We start from the raw sequence: 17230 nt of genomic DNA, 5'->3' as shown, positions 1-17230 counted from the left end.
GTACCTGGGCCCCTCCCACAAACAGGCTTCCAGCTTTTTTGCTGCAGTGAGTAATATTAAAACGTAATGTTTAGATAATGTCCAACAATCCTTGGGGAGCGGATGCCTACAATTGGTACAATGTCCAGATCAGGAAAGTATCCTGGACCCTCGGGTTGCCAACCCTCCAGGACAAATGGTAATAAAATTTGTACCACATAAGTGCCAGGTAATAATCATCTCAACAAGAGAAAGCCCAGTCATCTTCTCATGACATTCAAAAATACCATCATCAACATATCGGGGATTGCCATTGACCAGAAGCTGAACTGGTCCAACCATATCAACAACATGACTGCAAGAGCAGGCCAGAGGCTGGCTACTCTGTGACAAGCAGCTCACCTCCTGTCCCGACAGCCAAAAATCTAGACTTTAAACACTCATGATAACTATAGATAAGGAAATAGTACTGAAAATAATGGTGGAACTCAAAAAGTGGAAAAGGTACTGGGCCCTGATGATAGTCATCCTAGAATAGTGAAGGATTTTAGAGAAGATATAGTGGATGCTTTGAGCACAATCTTTCAGACAACTTTAGATATAGCAACCCGCGAGGCTGGCACTGACACCCACTCGCACAAGCCTCGCGGATCGCGGGGCAATTTCTAACATGACATTCAATGTCATGAACTTAAGAAAGGCAAGTTATGTGCAATAAATTTATTTGAGAATTCTTTGATGAAATAGTAATTGTATTGATAAAGAAAATGCTGTTGGTGTGTTTAGGGATTTTGGAAAAGTATTTCATAGAATGCTATGTAGGAGGCTTGTTGATAAAATTAAAATCCACATTATTAAAGGGAATTTGACAAAATTAATTATTAGTTGATTAAATAACAGAAAACAGAAAAGTTAATGGATTTTTTTGGAGTGGTGGGTGCAGATAGATAGTGTTGTCCCCTGAAGTCACTTTTGGGGTCAGTGCTCTTCTCAATATACAGAAATGTTCTTGACTTGGGTATTGGGGCCAAAATAAAAATCTCAAACACAGACCATGGTTAACTGTGAAAAGGTCTCAAAGTCACTTCTGGAGGACTTAGATAGATCAGTAGATTGGACAGATATCAGGTATTTAATGCAGAGAAATATGGAGATTTATTTTGAGAGGAAGAATAAGGCAAGGGCATATATACTAAATGTAAAAAATGCTAAAGCAGAAAACGAGTATCGAGATTAAATAGAATTACATAGAATAGACAGCACAGAAACAGGCCATTCGTCCCAACTCATCTGTGCTGGTGTTCATACCACATGGGTCTTTCCCCATTGTATCTACTTAATCTCAGCCTTTCAGCATTTCTCTCATGTACTCATCTCGGGCTCAATTTTCCCCAATGCCGTTTTTTGACGTATTGCCAGAGTTATGCCCATTTTTATTGGCCCCAACTACTCTCCCAAAAAAGCAGCAAGTTTCCCCGTTCTATTTTTTGAAATTGCCGCCGTGCAGCCTGTCCTGTAGCCTCGGGAGGTGGAGCCTATTGTCTGCGCTGAAAAAACAATGCCGCCCCTTCTGTGCATGCGTGAAAAAAAAAGGACATTTTTGATGTGATTCCTATGGGCGCGCATGCCCAGTATAGCACCCAGTCTGCATTCGGCCATTTTTAAAGAGCCAGTTGTGTGTGAGAACTTTAATTCTCATTGGAAAAATCAGAGCTGCAATAGAAGATGCAACACAGCGCAAGGACCAAGAATTTCTTACAGGATGAAGTGGAGGCACTAGATACTGTGATTGAGACCAGATGACAGGAGCTGGACATCAGCAGAGGTCACATAAAAGTTCCACCCAAAGAAATGAAGAAATGCTGGAACCAACTTGGAGAAGATTACTAAGCAATGGTGACCACCCCGAGGTCTGGAGGCCAGTAAAAAAAGAGACCTTGATCAAGTAATTAGTGTAAGTAATATTTTCATTTATTCAATGGAATTGAAATTGTAAATGTGACCAGCTGTTTATGTCCCACACACCAGAAAGACACCCTCTCTAAAAAATTATATTTTCTTCTTTGCAGAGGAAAGTGGCACACAACAAACGAGAAAGAACTCGAACAGGAGGAGGCCCAGGAAATATGCACCCACTGACACCCTTGGAAGAGAGGATCGTTGCTTTGATGGGTCCTGCCTGGAGTAAAGCAACCACCACTGCACAAACTGGGCCCACACTCGAGGGAGAGGGTAAGTCCTGCAAATTCCACAGTCTGCTTTGCTAAATGTTAAGTACTGCGCGGGTTAGCCATGCTGCAGTTCACAGGGATGTCCCAGTCAGCTACGCTTTGGTTGATGCAATGTGCTATCATTCATCGTGGTCCTTCAAATCAGCCTACTGCCTGCACTGTGTGAGCCTACTCATGCCACCCACCCTGCCCCCTCCTCTGCTGCTAACCATTTGTCTGTTCTGTTATATCACATCGGAGCAGGCCAGGGTGCACAGCGTGGCAGCCTAGCCCAGCAGTCTGTGTGGCCCCAGGCCTGCGAGCACCACCTGAGCAGGCTGAGGAGCGGAAGGAGCAGCCTGGGGGCATACCACTCCAGGGAGCAGCACGTGCTGGAGCAGGAGAGCAACGGCAGTGAAAAGGGACGTCACCAAGGTCCAGGTCGGTGATTGGTGCGTGGGCAGGTACATCAGGAGTGGCGAGATCGGGGCGAAGGAGCAGTAAGAGACTGTAGAGGGACGTGATGGGGGCCCAGGAGAGGCGCGGGTTCGGGGCCCAGAAGAGGCGAGGGCCCAGGGGCAGCACAGGCCAGCCCACACTGCGATATGTGTGCGCACTAGGGTCCATGCAGCAGAGCAAGTCTCCAGTCATCTTGGTTAATCCTTGCTACTGGACGAAGACCTAGCTCTGTGAAGCCCGTGTGGTGGCTGGTGTGCAATGGTCGCCACACGTTAAAAAAATCCAAGCACAGGCATTGTCCACCCTTCAAGATTTCGTTCGGATCTGGAATTTTAGGTCCATCATTGAAACACCCGTGAACTTTTTGATGTGGAAGCAAGCCACCCTCGGTTCGAGGGACTGCCTATGATGATGATATATTTTACAGAACTTGAGGCCAACCCTGACGATGCAGAAGAAGATACAGACGCGGACGAACCTGAAGAGGAGAACATCTTCTAATCCCACCTTCTAAACCAAGATCATGGGGGTGAGGGGGAGGGGATGGATGAAGCTCACACCATTGTACTCACTCTGGAGGAGGTGCAGGTGCCACCCATTGAGGTGCCAGCCCCTTTCCTGAGTGGTTTGAGTGTTGGTGGGGCATTCCATGGTTTCCCATCGTCTGAGGCTGGGGATTCTAGTGGGGTGCAGCGAGGCACACCCAGGGCCCCACCATCCCACGCTGTGGGTCCCAATGGGATGTGACAAGGCACCCATGGCCCCACCATCCGAGGCTGCAGGTCCCAGTGGGATGCAGCAAGTCACACCCAGGGCTCCAGAATCCGAGGCTGCGGGTCCCAGTGGGATGCAAAGAGCCACACCCAGAGTGAGGAGGGGAAGGAGAGCTCGACAGCGCTCTCCTGAGGTGCAGGATCTAACAGATGTGGTTCAGATGTTGGCAATGAGTGCGGAGAGCATTGACCTTACACGATCACTCCTGGACACCATCAGTGGGGTGGATGATAAGGTATCGGGACTGTTGGGAGAAATAACAACACTCTCATGAGAAATGGGAACACTGTCCGGGAACATGAGGGAGGGAATGTCTCAGTTAGCTGAAACAATGTCGGTGCGCATGAGGGAGAGAATGTTGTAGGTAGCTGATGTGCTGTCAGTGAACATGAGGGAGGGAATGTTTCAGGTAGTTCAAACACTGTCAGTGAACATGAGGGAGGGAATATCGCAGGTAGTTGACACACTGTCGGCGAACATGAGCGAAGGAATGTCGGAGTTAGCTGCTGCAATAAGGGAACACGCCCATACCCCGCGCCCATTGACAGAATCAACTGCAACTCCCACTCCAGTTCCCAGACCAGCCTCTGAAGAGGCCCAAGCCGTGCCCTCCACATTATCGCCTGCACCCCCCATCAAGAAGTGCACATTACCTGAGATGTTTGAAAGAATAAGCTTGGTACCAATCCGAGAAATGCTGCGCCACCGTCTGTGGGCAGGGGTGGAGTCACCAAGACCAAGCACAGCGGGCGGTCTTAGAATAAGGTGGAGGAGAGATGGGTGCTGCCTTTCTTTGCTGCTGTTGTTGTTGTTATTTTGTTGTTACTGTTGTAACTGTTCTCAAATTAAAAGTTTTTGTAAGTTATGTAAATTTACAAGTTTAGAAGTTTGCAAGTGATCTTAAAGCTTTTAAGTGATCATAACTGAATAGTTTAAAGTTTGATGCAAGAATATTTTTATTAAAGTTAAGTTAACTACAAACAAGTGTTAAAATTTTGAATAAGATATATTTTAAATTATAACTGAATCATTTCCATTATTTGTTCCATTATTAACAACCTTTTGAAGTAACCAAGAATCATTTCCATCATTTTTTCCATTAACACAACACAACATTACAGAACAGGTCCAAACAGAAAACATGGTCCATTTGGAATAGTTGCCGCTGAGCCTTCAGGCAGAAAAGCATTCATGGATGAGCTGCTGGAACAAGGCTCAAGCAACCGTTAAAGGGGCACGACGGCCTACCCTCCTCTGTCGTCATGCTCCAGTTTCATGTAGTTGCATGGCTTCCTCGTCCTCATCCTCCTCCTCGTCATCTGCATCTTCCTCCTCATCATCAGCCACTCTCACCTCAGGTGGGTCTTCCACTACCAGCTGCTGCTGCCTCATGATGGCTAAGTTATGCAGCATGCAGCACACAACAGTGAACTGACCGATAATCTCAGGGGAGTATTGCAAGTAGCCTCTGGAATGGTCCAGGCATCGGAAACGCTGCTTCTAGATACCAATAATCCTCTCTATGATGCTGCGTGTCGCAATGTCGACACATTGTATTCCTGATCAGCTTCCATCCGGATTACGCATAGGGGCATCATGAGCCAGGTGGCAAGGCCGTACCCTTTGTCTCCCAGTAGCCAGTTCTGCCCTTCTGGCTGCTGCTGAAACATGTCAGATATAGCGCTCTCGCATAGGATGAACGCATCATAGGTGCAACTGACACGATGCGATGCATGTCGTCACACACGAGCTGCACAATAATGGAGTGGAAGCCTTTTCTGGTCCTGTACATCTCGGAATCCTCCAAAGGTGCTTGCAAGGCGATGTGGGTACAATCAATGCAGCCCTGTACCTTTGGGAAGCCAGTAATCCTGGAGAAGCCCACAGCCCTTTCATGCATTGCGGTCATGGGGAACTTTATGTAGACATTCATCTGGGCATATGGTGCAGCAGTCACCTGCCGAATGCAGATATATGTTGCGTGTTGAGAAATGATGCACACATCCCCAGTTGTAGCCTGGAACGATCCAGATGCATAAAATGAAAGTGCAGCTGTAACCTTCACTTCAACTGACAAAGCAGTCCTCCTGATGCTTTTAGGTTGCAGATCTGCTTTTACTAACTCACAGATCTCACTTACAACTTCTTTGCAGAAATGCTGCCTTCTGACACAGTCTGCATCACTCAGGTGCAAAGACAAATGCCTGTCTCGATATACCCGAGGTGGGTAAGGCCTCTTGCCCATCACCCTACATGCTCTGAGGTTCCTCATGCGATGACGTCGAATCAATTATCTTCTCTGCAGCACCGTCATGCAGAAGGCTTGCACAAGGTATGGCATTGTCAGTATTGCCCCCATGTTTAAATTGTACCTTTGCAAGAAGCTCAAAATGGCAGGCAGGACAAAGTTCTTTGTTTTCACTCCCCAAGGTCGATGCCCTAGTATGGATCACACCCAGTTCGGAGCAGGAGCAATGATTGGGAAACCGCAGGCTTCATTTGATGTGTAGAGTAGGCTTCTCATGCCTTCCTTTCGCCTTCCATAGCCTCCCAGCCCCCTCGGGCTTCATTTGATGTGTAGAGTAGACTTCTCATGCCTTCCGTTCACCTTCCATAGCCTCCCACCCGCCTCGGGCTTCATTTGATGTGTAGAGTAGGCGTCTCATGCCTTCCGTTTGCCTTCCATTGCCACCCAGCCCCTTCGGGCTTCATTTGATACATAGAGTAGGCTTCTCATGCCTTCCTTTCACCTTCCATAGCCTCCCAGCCCCCTCGGGCTTCATTTGATGCGTAGTGTAGGCTTCTCATGCCTTCCGTTCACCTTTCACAACCCCCCACCCCACCCAGGCTTCTTTTGAAGCTGAGCCCCGAGCCCCTGTGTCTGGGTAAGGGACCGATTCTGCCGGCCGACCCTCCGCGTCTTTCTGCGCCGATTTTTTAATGTGCGCTGGTTTTTCTTCAGTGTCCAGAAGACTTTTCGGGAATGGTCACATACTGCATCCTAGGATAAATTTAAAAACTGGTCAAACTTCCATAATTGTGAAAAACTGGCACAGACATCAGGTTACGTCCCCTATGACTCAAAAAAAACGAACATAAAAAAATCGTAACTAACTGAGTTAAGCTAACGCACAAGGATTGGGGAAAGTTGGATTTTAAAATTTCGGCCAAAAAAAGACGTGCGTGTCAAAAAAACGGTGCAAATCACTGGAAAAATTGTGCCCAGAGTTTGCTTTTGAGTTTGCTATTTGCCTCAACCACTTTCTGTGGTAATGAGTTTCACATTGTAACCATTCTCTGAGTAAAGACATGTTTCCTTATTTCCCTATCTCATGTCCCCAAGGATCTATCCTTGGCCCCATCCTATTTATCATCTACATGTTGCCTCTTGGCGACATCATCCGAAAACACAGCATCAGTTTGACACCAGTTCTACCTCACTACCACTTCTCTCGACCCCTCCTCAGTCTCTAAATTGTTACACTGTTTGTCCGACATTCAATTCTGGATGAGCAGAAATTTTCTCCAATTTCTCCAATATTGGGAACACCTACCTCTGACCAAGTTTTTGTTCACCTGTCCTAATTTCTTCTTATGTGGCTCGCTGTCAAAATAATGTTTTTGTCGCATAATACTCCTGTGAAGTGCCTTGGGAAGTTGCTATATAAATATAAAGGTGCTCTATAAATATAAGTTGTTGTTACTGGATTTAGTAGTAACTATCTTGTATTTATGGCCCCAAGTTTTGGATTCTCCCACAAGTGGAAACATTACATAAGGAATAGGAGTAGGAGTAGGCCATTTGGCCCCTCGAGCCTGCTGAGGCATTCAATAAGATTATGGCTGATCTGACTTTGATTAAAATTAAAAAAAAACCCCGCAGCAACTCGGAAGGTAGGGCCGACGCGAACGCGCGGCCGAGAGGAGAAGGGCCGAAGCGAACGCGCAGTGACGTAAACGCGCAGTGAAGCGAACGCGCAGTGACGTCAACGCGCAGTGACGTAGACGCGCGGTGACGTAAACGCGCAGTGACGCCAACGCGTAGTGACGCAGAGGCGCAGCAACGCGAATCGCGAAAGTCAGTGCTAATGGCAGTAAGTCTGTAAGTCTTAAAGTGTTTAGAGTTTTAAGTAAGGTTTTAAGTATCATGCGGCGATGCGGATGCGGTAATGCGGGTAATGCGGGTAAGTGTTAGAAGTCTTTGTCTATTTTGTAGATCATGCGGCGATGCGGATCATGCGGCGATGCGGGTAATGCGGGTAAGTGTTAGAAGTCCTTGTTTACCTTTTAAAGTTAAAGTTAAAGTATCTTAACTCGCGTGGCGACGCGAGCCACGGGTCGACGCGGATTGCGCGGCGACGTGAACTGCGAGGCGACGTGGTAGTTTAGTATTGAGATCGTGCGGCGACGCGGACCGTGCGGCGATGCGGGTAAGTGTTAGCATTAGTAAAGTTTGGTTATTTGGAGTTAGTTAAAGTCCGTGTTAGTTCTGTAAAGTCTGTGTCTATTTGTAAGTTTGTTTAAATTGCACGACGACACGAACGCGTAGCGACACAGTAATACGAGGGGCAGTGTGAAAATGGGTAATCAGTTAGATAAAACCACGGATGCGGATAATCCGCTACAAAAGTTATGTGAGGAATTCCCTGAAAGAGCTGAAGACTTTAGAAAATTATCAGGAGCCCTGAACAAATTATTAGGGGATGACCAGTGGCCTCTAAGTGACACTAGAAGCGTAGAGGTAAAAAAAAAGCACAGGGATTAATTTGGAGAAGGGGACGAGGAAAAGGGGATAAAAAAATTTAATTGCAACCTGGCGACATTATTGTCAGAAATCAAAAGATGCATCACTTCTATCGAGTTGGCAAACAAATGCTATTAAATTAGGACTTGCATTGACAGAGGGAACACATGTTAAAACTGTAGACGTCTTTAAAAAAAAAGAATGAATGTGCGCACGAGAAACTTGCTAAGAGATCCTCTGGGACCTCTGAGAAAGGTATTGATCAACTACAAGTTAAAATGGCTGGCTTTGTGTTAACCGAGGCTGATGATGAAATTGATGAGTGGCCACTGACTCAGCGCCCAACGGCGCCTCCCGCACCCCCTGACCTCTTGCTCCAGTCCTCTTCCCAACACCCTCCACCTAACACTCCGGTAAAAAGAGTTAGGAACAACCACATATCACCAAAGCAACAAACCCAAACTGACTCCTCATCCTCTGATAGCGATTCGGATCCCCAGTTTACAAGCAATACAGCCGAAAGGACCAGATCTCACACTCGAAAGGGCAGAACTATATCTCAACATCACAAACAGTCCCGTAAATCTTCTAGTCAACCTACCAGTCCAAGTTGTGAAAGACATAGCAAACACCCCCGCCGATCGAGACGCAGAACTGTCAAGCAGTCAGACAGCTCTGAAACATCCACCGGCCTAGAAATGATTTCCAAGATCCCAAAGTCCCGACACCAATTCCCTGTCAGACCAATGCCAAACCCTGATGCACAACAAGCTGCAGACTACCTCTCTATAGATGTCTGTGATCTTCAAACAACTATTTGATTGCTCACGCTATCCGGACAGATGGAAAGGGCAGTTAGATATTATTGGCAGAAAAAGAAAGGGGAGGGGGGAGGTGCGCCCCCAACCCGGGTCAAGACTGAATACGTGACTAGAAAGGAAGAGCCATCTCGGGAGGAAGGATCAATAGAACCGCAGTGTTGCATACAGGATTGGATGGATAAGCAAGGATACGGTTATACTAAACAACCAAACGGCCCGAGCCCTGCTAATAAATCTCCCTATTGTCCCCGGCATGGTATGGGAAGAGGCCGGGACTGGGTAAGAGGAATTGACTGTTTTAATTGTGGGCAGGAAGGACATTGGAATAAAAAATTGCCCCTACCGTCAGCATGGAAAAGGAAGAGGAGGAAGAGGAGGGGGGCAAGGGGGGAGAGGAGGATCTTACACTAACTTCTCCCAGAACAACTCCTTTGGTCAATTGTCCCCCGATTGACTACGCAGCTTGATTGTGCAGGGATCCTCCCCGGACGACGAACCCATTCTGAATGAGTGGCAACCCTTTTTGATAGATACGGGAGCCTTCATGTCTTCTGTACAATCAAAGCTTAAACTCCCTTCTTCTACTGAAACACAGGAACTTTCAGGATTCCTGGGACAAATCTCGACATTCCCAGTGTCAGAACCGGTTAAAATGGGTTACCAGGAAGAATCGGTGGAACATCGAGTTGTTATCACAACCAATCTGGACTGTAACTTGATGGCTAGAGACCTCCTTTGCAAATTCCAGTTGCATTTGGAGTGTGGAGATAATGGGATTATTGTAAAACAGGAAACCCTTAAGCGGCAGTATTATACCACTAGAACCCCTCAGTGGTGGTCTCTGGACCTGCCGCAGGCACCCTATCACGTGACCCTAGCATACGATCCCAGTGGAAAGAATCAGGACCTGCAGAACTTTTATCAGGATCACGAAGGGGAAGTGAAGGGAATTCTATTAAGGGCTAGAGTGACTGGACTGGAAAGAGAGGCAGATTTTGTGGAAGTGGATAAGAATCTGTGGAAACAGCCCCTAACGGTGGCACCGCATATTGCTCGTGAAGTATTAGCCCCTCACCATGCTAAAGATTTGGGAGTTATGGTACACAAGGCCATGGATGGGGCTGGCCCTACCAGCCGGGATGTGCAAATCGTGAGGCATGGCCGAGCGGTCCAGTTTAATGGGGACCCCGAGAAAGTATTAACAACTCTACAGCATCATACTGGCTCGGACATACCTGACTATGTGGATCCTCATGTGTGGGCAGAGGACCCCTCCGAAGTGGGTTATACTCCCATTAATTGAGATCCCAGTGCAGGGCAATGTGGACTGGCCCTCTATCCGACAGAACCCACTGAAATCACAGGCAATCCTAAACTGACTTTTCGGCACTGTACTGCAATTGGTCCGGCCTGTTTTCTTACTGAGCCACCCCAAGATGAGGAAGAACCCAGTCATGATTGCTTATCTTTAATTTAAGAGGCCACATCAGTCAGGGAAGATTTAGTTGATGGAAGATCCAGACTGTATTCTTACTGAGCCACCCCAAGATGAGGAAGAACCCAGTCATGATTGTTTATGTATGTTGACGGAAGTACTTCTATTAATCCAGAAGATACACGAATCTCAGGATACGCCATAGTAAACCAGGAGAATCAGGTCTTGGAATTCTGCTCAACAATTCGCCCTCACCCAAGCCTGTATCTTGGCCAAAGATCTCAAAGTCAATATCTATACCGACTCTAGGTATGCCTTTGGGGTGGCGCATGATTTCGGACAATTATGGAAAAATAGGGGATTCCTAACCTCACAAGGGAATGAGATATCTCAAACAGCTAGTATCTGATTTGTTGCAAGCCCTCATGTTCCCCAAACGCATTGCCATTGTTAAATGTACCGCCCAACCTACCGGAAATTCTTTGGTTGATATAGGGAATCGTTGTCCTGACCAAGAGGCCAAACAGGCCTCTTGTGACCAACAGATGGTAGTGCCCAAAATTATGAGTCAGACTAAAAATCCTGCGAAGGATAAGTTAGCCTCGGAAAAACCAATGCCAACCATCCAAGATGTTATAAAAGCACAGGGGGACGCTCCTGAAAAAGATAAACTGTTGTGGAAATATTATGCATGTACTTATGACAATGTTTCTAAACTCTGGACCACTCCCGCGGAACAGACTTGCATGTCTGACGAGTTGGCCTCATGGGTTATAGAATGTCTGCATTTTGCTACTCATTGTGGAGCAAGGGCAACAAGTGATACGCTTTTGGCTACTTGGTGGCACCCTAAACTCCAGGCGCTCACCCAGAACATCAGTAGTCGTTGCCTGGTTGGCCAGCAACATATTCCAGGGAAGGGAGTCCCCTGTGATTGGGGTAAAACGCCCCTACCCGAAGGTCCCTTTGAGACATTTCAGTTGAACTACATTGAGTTGCAAAAAGTTCAGTGTTACAGATATGTGTTAGTAATAGTAGATGTGTTTAGCAGATGGATTGAAGCCTACCCTAACCTGGACAATAAGACTCAGACTGTTGTTAAGGTTTTAATGAGGGAAATTGTTCCTAGATATGAGATCTCAGCTAGACTGATGACCACCTATGTTCTTTCTCTGACTCAGGCTCTGCGACTAGTTCACAACCAGGTTCAAGATGCTCACCTCGACCTCCCAGTTTTACCCGAATTGTCCCTCGTGGCACCAGGGAAGTATGGATTCGGAAGGGATTAGAGCCACAATAGGAGGGGCCTTTTTAGGTGTCACTCACTACCCCCACTGCAGCCAAGGTTGAGGGGAAAAGTGCCTGGGTTCACCTGCACCACTGCAAGCTCATCACCATTTAAACAAATTTTGCTGGTTAGTCTAATTCCTGTTTCTGTTCCAGATCTCCTCCTCCCTATAGCTGAACAAGGCAGTTGAAGGAGGATCAGTTTGAAATCTTACCTGTCAGACAGCCAAATACACTGACGGAGACCTGAAGGGAAACGTGAAAACAGAACTCTTTTTATCAGCTAAATAATTGGACTATTTATAAGATGAGACTGTGTCTGTATGCTACTGTCTGCATAATAGTGTTGATATATGACAGTTTTGGTGCACGGGAAGGAAGACAAAGGCGAGAGCTCCATGTAAACACCTTTTTGTATATGTCTTACGTTTATGCGGAAAAAGGGCACTTCACTAGATGCTGGGTGTGTTCACATATCCCTATACATTCTAAAGGGGGAATTCCTTTGCGCACCGTTCCCCTGACCCAAACTGAGACTGTTAGATGGATTCAAAGAAACGATATTGGAACAGGTAGCTAACCGCACTGCTGAGGCTCTGGAGGGAATCACAGCTGAAATGGTAGCGATAAGGACCGTAGCATTACAAAACCGAATGGCCCTCGATTACCTGTTAGCTGAGAAAGGGGGAACGTGTGCCCTGATAGGATCTGAATGTTGCACTTACATTCCTGATAGTTCAGAAAACATAACCCACCTTGCCGATCACATAAGGAGGGAGGTGAAAAAGTTATCCACACCAGCAAAAGAACTTAGCAGGTTTGATTGGTAATTACCTGCTGTTTGATTGTTGGTTGCCTTAACCTCTGCTGTAAAGTTAGCAGACCCTCTTGTGGTCAAGGGTTCCCGGGTTATGATCCAACAAACTAGAGAACTACTCAACAATGCAATACTCATAGAATGATCCTAAATGTTATCATAGAATGATAAAAGGAGGGATGTGGATATCTGAACGGAATATATGGAATTAAGGACAGTAAAGTAAACGGGATATATGAAAATGTATAAGCCATGGAAGAATAGCTGGGAGAATGTCAGATTGCAAATAGTGCAACATCAGCATAGCTAACAGTCTGTCTCAAGGTTTCAAGTCACTAATCCTGCCAATAATATATAATTGTAACATGAAATACATCTGCAGAATTGCAAGGTCTCAGTAAATAGTCACACCATTAGATTGAAACATTTAGAGGCAATACTTGAGCTTTCAAGAAGAACATCTCATATAGATTGACTAATGAGTGGCTGAGTTAGACTGTCAATCCATTTGTATTTTGTTATCTGATTTCAAAACTGTATAACTGTTAACGCTTTACGATGTAACTTCACCTATCCGTAGGGAGTGTGTACGCTCTAGCCAGAGAGTATATCTTCTGTCTGATAGGTCTTACTGGCCGGTAATAAAGACTGCTTTGTTCAAAGCACAAGAGGTATTCGACTCAGTAATTTTACTGAACCAGATTGAGGTAAAAGAATCCAGGAATTAACAGCCTCAACTTCACTTCCCCGCCCGCTCCCCATAACCCTTGACTCCCTTATCTTTCACAAATCTGTCTATCTCCACCTTAAATATATTCAAAGACCCAGCCTCTACAGCTGGGGTAGAGAATTCAGACAATTCACGACTCTCTGATAGAAGAAATTCCTCCTCATGTCTGTCTTAAATGGGTGACCCCTTATTCTGAAACTATGCCCCCTAGTTCTAGATTCCCTCATGAGGAGAAACATCCTCTCTGCATCTAACCTGTCAAGATCCATCAGAACCTTATATGCTTCAATAAGATCACCACTCAGTCTTCTAAACTCCAATAATGTGGCCCAACCTGCTCAACATTTCTTCATATGAAATCCCCTTCATCTCAGGAATCAACCTCGTGAACCTTCTCTGAACTGCCTCCAGTGCAAGTATATCCTTCCTCAAATAAGGAGACCAAAACTGTACGCAGTACTCCTGGTGTGGTCTTACCAACGCCCTGTACAGTTGTAGCAGGACTTCCCTGCTTTTATACTTTATCCCCCTTGCAATAAAGGCCAACATTCCATTTGCCTTCCTAATTACTTGCTGTTGCTGCATACTAACTTTTTGTATTTCATGTACAAGAACCCCCTGATCCTTCTGTACTGCAGCATTTTGTAATCTCTCCCCCATTGAAATAGTAATTTACTGTTTTATTTTTCCTACCAAAGTGGATAACCTCACATTTTCCCACATTATGAGCCCGAACTTGATGAATGAGCCACCCAATATCACCCACTGCCACCGAGCTAGCGCCCCCCAAAATTGTTTTTCACTGAGATTCCTTGTGTACCGCCCAGGTCCCGCGTGGCGGGAGTTACTTCGGGGAAGTACCGCCAGCGCAACTTCATACCGCCCACCCATGCCGGAAGCTCCAAAAATGTCATTTTGGTGGCCTAGAATCATCTAAGATGCTGCTCCCACCCGCCAGACTGATCGCTGGGAAAAAGCTGGTCTGAGCTGGCTGTAAATCGGGCGGCAGGTACAATCGCGCAGAGTGCTCCAGTGCTGCACATCCCGGGTAACATACACATGCTGCACCTTTATCATACCCTCAGAATGAGTTCACAGATGGAAATTAAACTGCACAGAAAGACTTCACAGATGTAAATGAAAAGTGCTCCGTTGAAGGGCTGGTGTGGTATAAGAAGCGGAAATGAGTTACGAGATACAGTAAGGCTCGATGAAGATGTGCCATAAGGATTTTCACAACATTGCAGGCACAACAGTTATTGAGACAATGTGAGTGTTCAGATGGTATGAGCTTATGTCAAATTCTATCGGCAATAAAGAGATCATGTAAGGTTTGGTCAGGTGGCAGGATGTGAACCTGAGAACAACATGAGCTCAAGTATAGAATACGGGGAAATATATATAATGGATTACAATGTCACTGAAAAACATGTCATATCAGGGGTGGGACTCGGCGATGTAGCACTTAAGAAAATGTGGACTGAAGTGCAACCATTAATGTGTGGCCCTCCAAGTTGCGCAACTATCTCTCATTCAATGGCAGCCTTCCTGCATTGGTCGCCCTTACTTGTCATTGCGAAATAGCCTGATGACAGGACCCATCAAAGAATCGCATCATATGTGGATGCCAAGATATTGCTCAGAGGCCAGTACACCTGAAGGAGATTTGTCTGTTTTCAGCACGTACCCCAGATGATATAAAAGTTAAGCACAGACCAAGAGTTGGTGAACAATGTGCCTGTATTGAATAATGCAGCATGGCAAGTGACAGAACATGCAAACAAGTGAATCCAAAAAGTCTACATTATTTCCAAAACCAATCAAGTGCCAATCCAAACGACCCATGTGAAACAACAGCAATAACTTAATGAAAGCTTAACAACATCAGCAGCACCAACTCCCAACCCTCTATCCACTACCACCACCTCTCTTCCCCCCTCAATGTGACGCCCATTGTCCTCTTCATGATTGCGCCTTCACCACAGTGACACGCACCCCAGCCCCTCACCGCTTCTGCTCCACGACGTGGTGAAGGAGGGCAGCCGGAGCGCTGCTACCGTGTTCGTCTTGGAGAGAATGTACGGGGTGAGATGGAATTCGCTGCCACCTCCGGCTCCTCGGGATCTGTCGGCCTCACTGGTGTGTCATTGGGGGGTTGCGTGAAATGGCCCGATAGCATCGATCTACAGAGTCGGTGTTTTGCTCCACCGCACTGATGAGCCGCGATATACTGGCAGAATGCTCCTCCGCAAAGGTGGCGATACTGGAAGCTATCCCAGCCATGGCCTGCAGCAGATCTCGACCTATCTCGACACTTGTCCTCGACAACTGGACCATTTCCTAGATTGCTGCCACCCGTCCTGCATCCTCATCGGCTTGTTGCATCATCATGGGTGGTTGCGGCTTGGTGGCTTTTCCGGCACGGCTTCTGTGCCTCCCAACACTTAGTCCTGTGTCATCCGATTCGAAGCCTAAAAAGTCGGACCCTGAAACCGATGTTAGCCGAACAGGTGGCACACATGTCAGGAGGCTGCAGTCTTCCTCTTGCAACTCCTCGACCTCAATCGGTACAAAGACTGGGGCTCCTCCCTCCTCTTCCTCCTGCTGTTCGTAACTCTGGTTGGGGGAGGTGGATGCAGTGGATATGGGTTAAATTTTGGGGGGGGGTGCCAGTAGGTGGAGGAAGGAGCTGGTGTGTTGGGCTGCTGACGGCGTCGAGGTGGAAGGCGTTGATGTTTGACACTGCCTTTGTGTGTCAGAGGTGGATGGGGTGCATTGATCGGTGTTGTCCGAGTCAACATCTGAAAGTAGAGGACAACATTTAAGTGTATAGCTGGGCGGGGGGGGTGGGTTGGTCATGCTGACATGTGTACCATCACATTCACATTCTTACTTCAAGGACTTCCATCGCTACATGAGTATACCATTAATGGGCGACATACAGTGCAGCAAAAAGCATTTGACATAATGTTACATGACCTTGCATGACATGAGCGTGACACAGAACGGAGATTCGGAAATGCTTACCATGCTCTAGCACGGGATCTGCACCACCCATTGTGGTGGCACGGGGGTGGTCACCCATCATAGCCAAGGCATGCTCCTCCAGGCTAGTCACCTCAGTGACATCTGGTGGGCCCCCTCCCATGCCACCATGCTTTGATGTGTTGGATGCTCTTTTCTTCTGCAGAGATAAAAGTTGCCGTCTTTACCCGTTTTGCTATTGCAACACACACACACACACACACACACACAAAACGGACACAAAAGTAGTATGTGAGTGCAACGCTATATGCTTACTTACTCTGGCTGATGCAACAATATTGTTCCAGCATTTCCTGACTGGTTTCCATCCCACACAATGTTGCCCACTGAGGACACGGCCTCCGCAAGCTCCCGCCAAATGCGTCTATATTGGGGTGGTGGAGGCTTGCTACGACCATCCCAGATGAGGTCTTTATAACTGCGCTCCACCTCACATACAAGTTCCTCCAGCTCCTCCTCAGTAAACGAGGGAGCTCTGGGCCTCCCTCCATTAGTTTCTTGGAAACTTTTTTTGGACTCAAGACAGCTTTCTTAGATGGATGGCTGATGATGATCTAGTTTTTCTCTCTCCAAATCTGACCCCTCTGCAACTGGCAGGTGCAAGTGGGTAGAGAGCTTTTATGAGCATGCGCAGCTGTGCCAGCAACCCCAATCATGGCAAAAGTGATGTCATTGCCCACAAAAACTACAAAAAGAAAATTCTAAATCTCGTGCATGCACGATGCATGGCCTCCGATGTTTGCCGAATCAAGAGGCCCGCACCCACCGCTCACTGCTGATGCCGTTCAATCACGCCCGCTCCCGCCCGTCGACTCTCAATGCCTGCCGCTCCCGCTGCCGTCGACACAACCACGACTAAACTCCCGCCCGACTCGCTCCAGTGGCAGCGGGCAGCAAAAACTCACATTCTGCCCGGGGACCACCGAGAA

Source organism: Pristiophorus japonicus, chromosome 5 (assembly GCF_044704955.1).
Source record: "Pristiophorus japonicus isolate sPriJap1 chromosome 5, sPriJap1.hap1, whole genome shotgun sequence".
NCBI lineage: Eukaryota > Metazoa > Chordata > Chondrichthyes > Pristiophoridae > Pristiophorus > Pristiophorus japonicus.
This window is presented reverse-complemented; position numbering follows the sequence as displayed.